Here is a 5000-nt window from a genome sequence, read left to right on the forward strand (position 1 = left end):
CGAATTAATTTAGGAATAATTATGGTCATCCATTTTGGGTTCTAGAATGTGTTGCCTTCTCCGCAGTTCACAAACAGATTAGCATGAAAGATGAATTAAACACACTGCCATTTGTGAGAAAAACCGTAACGGCTTTTACGAAAGGCTACACTCACAACAAACAGGGGATAGGTATACAACTTGGATACATGTAGGTTTATCACATATAACAGCCGGTATTTCGGTTGCATAAAATGCCAAAACAATAAACAAAAAACATACAATAAACTATATATACTACAAGCAATCGATGTAGGGGTTGCTTCGAATTGATACATTTAGAAACACTAGCTGATAAGCTACGGATATCAGCACTTGTGGTCAAGCGCTTTTGTACTACGACTTCCAGTAAATGAAAGAGATAGGTAAATCAATGCAAAATAAACAAAACGTCAGAGATAGGTAATTCAATCAAGTACACTGCATCAAGATATCACCAAAGAAAGGCCAAAGCGACAGGCTACTACAAATACTTTTCAAGAGTTCATGAACAGCACCACTTCACAGTCATACATACAAAAGTAAATAAATTACTGTAATACGTACACATAGAGAAAATGCAGCAGGCAGAGTCGTTTTTGTGATATATAAACCAGAGGTGAAATGTCCACTAAGACATAGAGACAAGAATATTTTGTGGACAATATTCAATGTACTATACAATATTGTCAGAAAATAACAAGTGGACTACTTGTAAAGCAACATTGAGATTCCAGTTCTTATTTTTTTTTTCTGAAGCTACCATTTGATACAATAATGGCTAAGTAATTGCAATATTATGTATGTACAAAACAGCATATGAGAGTAGATACAACTTCATGCCAAGATGGAAATCACTTTGTTCAGACAGTGTATTTAAGGCCTATTTTAACACTGTAAACTTTATATACAAACTTACAAAAAGGTTATATGATGGTAAATATACTGACGTAGGGCATATGTAAATATAATACATGCTTAATTACAGTAGACAAAGGTAAACTAACATGTGATCATTATGAAAAAAAACGAAGCAAACTAGTGTCACCGCTTAGAACACGTCAAATATATATACACATCTTTATTTTAGTGGCTTTACAGGAATATTTGCAATATGATGGTGACGTACATGTAGAGGTAGCTAATGAAAAAGGTGAAATATTCACACATGAAGACGACCAGATATTGTCTCGTATGCAAAGATTTTTTTTTTATCATAAGGAGGGTGAAGCATTTACAGACAAAAAAAGGTATCTCATAAGACAGGAGAGGATGGTAAGGTATTTTTAAAACTTTGATGAGGAAGATAAACAAACGTAAAATAACACATAAAGGTTACGATGAAAAATGAAAAGCACGGGTAGTACAGAAGCAGATACAAGAACCGGAGTGGGGATTATGGAATAACATTAATATTAATGGGGACCACAGAGGCTATGATGGTGCTCTCGCATAATCAAAACTTTCAAAGTATGGAATGACATTTATGCAATATGGAAGTTAGAAGCAGGTTAGAACGGCGGAATGACATGCCATACAAGAGGGAAGCTCCAAACGAAACAAGTAAGGGAGGCAGTCAGACAATTACACGAGAGACAGTGTTAAATGTGGCCACATGAACAGACACAGGGATTAGGAATAGTAGGACGTAGGTACTGCAGCTCCCTCAGGGATAGGGATGGGATACGGAATAGTGCTGAGTTTGTAATGATCATGATTTTCAAGAATGAGTTAATGAGGATATTGGTGAAGGCCCAGGCTTATGGATTATTTTTGCAAAATCACAATAACTACTCTCTTGAAAATGGAAAACAATCCCAATTCAATATTTATTCAAAGATGTTAATGCAACTCGATACTTTCAGTACAATATATTAAACAGTCAATGCTAGTACGTTTATTTCTCAAGATATCAATTCAAATATAAATGGATCAAATCAGCATGCTACACACATTAATGAATATGAATCGCCAACAAGAACATCAAGTACTGAAAGGAAATATGACTGAACTTTGCAGATCTTTAAGGCAAGAGGATAATGCATGATCACAAGAGCCTGGGACATATGGCACAAACACTCGGTAAACGAAAGTGGCAAATGGGTCACCATGGAGCGCGTGGGAGCATCTGGTGGAAAAGATCAAGAGTGGGGGATCCTGGTACCTGGAGCTAGATGGGGTCTAACAGGCCATCTTAAGTGCTTACTGGCTCGTACCCTTTTGACCTGCCTTGTGCATCAGGCTTCTCTTAGGGCAATGGCTGTTCTGGTTTTATGACTCAGTGCGATGGCTGAACTTTGGTTCTAGTGAGGGACTATGTGATTGTCATCATCATTATTAGTATCATTATTAACATTTCAATAATCATAGACAATTTTTGATGATGATGAAAATGATAATGATAATAATTATAATAATAATAATAATAACTATAATAACAATAATAATAGTAACAATAACTATTGTTATCATTATTATTATAATCATTATTATCGTTATCATTATTATACCATTATTCTTGCAGCTGTCATTATCATTATCATCCATTTTATTCACTCAGTCATGAATATACTGCAGGTCAACATGCACCAGAAGCCTGCAGTCGTTTACTGGAGATAAGTATACCAGCCAGTAAGGATTACACACAAAAATACTGTATAGATTATTAATTTACAAGAGGCCATATACAATACATACTCATCCTACTTAGGGATACTACAAAGACATACCTATAGAGAAAAATACTATTGTTAGATGTCTACATTTTCCCCAAGATTTTGAGGGATGTTTCAATATAATGTGTAGTACCATCAAATACTCAGCATAAATAAGCATTTCAAACAGGTATGGGGGATGGCTTCTGGAGAATACTATGATTCTAGTTATTTGCCTAAAGCTATTGCTGATACTGCACAGAAATATTTTCACAAAAGATTTACCAGCACTGCATGTGTAGCACTGACACACTCTTGGTGAATCAGTAATACCATACTACAGGTTATGTAGCACTTCTACTTTCCAGGCAAATCATATCAACATTATCAATATACAGCATAGGTGGTACTGCTAAATTCTACCTGTGCCTCTACCTCCCTTCTACAGCACAGGCATGAACACTACTCTATCTTGTTCATTTCTAGAAAGCCACTATATGAAGGATTTTGCTATATAATTTTAGCAATATATCCATTGTCTATTTTTTTTTTTTACCTGTCAACATCATATGCTGCTGTAATACTACACTCATGTCTCTTATATAAACTGCACCAGGATAATATTTACTCACTACAACATCACTTCTGTACCAAAGCATCTGAAATCTAAAACTACTACAATCGCTCATAAGGGTCTCGACAGTTCATCTACAATAATGATAATCTCAGGCTGCCCATACATTCAGCTGTCTAAACCAGTAGTTTATTTTTGATATCTTGGTCATAGATATACCATTTCATGTGATATTTCTCCTCTATGCTGAACGCTTTGATACTGGAACTATGAATTCCTCATTGCTTAGTTCTATATATTAATAATAAATAGAAATATTCAAATGAAAAGGTTTACACAAATAAAATATGAACAAACATAACAAACATGGATTGGGAAAAAACAGGAATGAAAGTTGTAGAAGACATTATGCGCCCGCACACACGAACGGCCAAGCATGCACAGGCGCGCACCGGGGCACACATATGCTTATCCATGCAAGCATAAATTTATGCATAACATGTACAAGCATATATCATTTTTACTCGCTCGCAACCATAAACATATGCACGTACATGCACACGCATGCGCAAGTACGTACAGATGCACAGATAGACACACAAGCACGCAAACGCAAACACACACACACACACACACACACACACACACACACACACACACTGCACAATCACATGTGTCCGTGCTCGCAGATACATGACTATATACACAGCTATGCATGCATACGTACATACACATGCATACGCATGAATTCACAAGCTCATGTATATCTATACATGGGTGTATGCATGTATATGTATATATACATACATATTTATACAAACATACACACACACACACACACACACACACATACATATATATATATATATATATATATATATATATATATATATATATATATATATATACACACACATGTATGTATGCATGAATGCATTTAGACATACAGACACACACACACACACACAGACACACAGACACACAGACACACACACACACACACACACACACACACACACACACACACACACACACACACACACACACACACACACGCACACACAGAATACACGTCACTTCTTGAGAAGACACCAAACAGTATCCACAGTCTCTTGTCAAGTATAAGCCAATGTCCTTCATTAAGCAAAGACAATCTACAAGGCGTGAGTGCGTGAGGGCCCGAGTGAGGCATTAGTGAAGGCCTACATTTGGCTTAATCCACAGAGACCTGTATTTGGGAAAGCCTAAAGACACGTAATAAACTGAGTCCTCTATTGCCATTGAAAAGACTCCACCAAGCATGAGCTCAATGTGCAGCTTCAGACCCTACACCAAGCATGAGCCAAAGGTTTACAATTTGGATGAAATTCGTACAGTAAGCGTATGGCAAAGCTTTTTTCATCACTTCTTATTTCAAAGCCCAAAAGTAAAGACTATAATGAAGCATTACACTTTAAATCAGTTCATCATATTTCTACGTAGTACTCTTTTGGTGCATAATATCATGTTAGCACATAAATTATCTTTTAATGCCAGCCATTGTAGACCAACAACAAAAAACTATGGCCAGCATACCAAGAAAAAAGCAAAACCATGCAATGGCTTGAAACCATGTACATTTGACTTTTAATAAGATGAGAATCCAAACAGAACAATACATGTTTAGATGACCTACACATAAATTACGCTGAACCAAACATTTATGGTAAGACTGCATAACAGCACAGAGCAGAACCAAGTATGAGCCATAAACC

General features: G+C 36.2%; 1 protein-coding gene across 1 annotated transcript in view; it reads right to left on the reverse strand.

The window, feature by feature from the left end:
- Ca-alpha1T (Ca[2+]-channel protein alpha[[1]] subunit T) overlaps positions 1–5000 on the reverse strand; it is a 126350-nt gene that overhangs the window by 64697 nt on the left and 56653 nt on the right. The gene's annotated exons all lie outside the window — the stretch shown is intronic.

Source organism: Penaeus vannamei, chromosome 9 (genome assembly GCF_042767895.1).
Source record: "Penaeus vannamei isolate JL-2024 chromosome 9, ASM4276789v1, whole genome shotgun sequence".
Taxonomy (NCBI): Eukaryota; Metazoa; Arthropoda; class Malacostraca; order Decapoda; family Penaeidae; genus Penaeus; species Penaeus vannamei.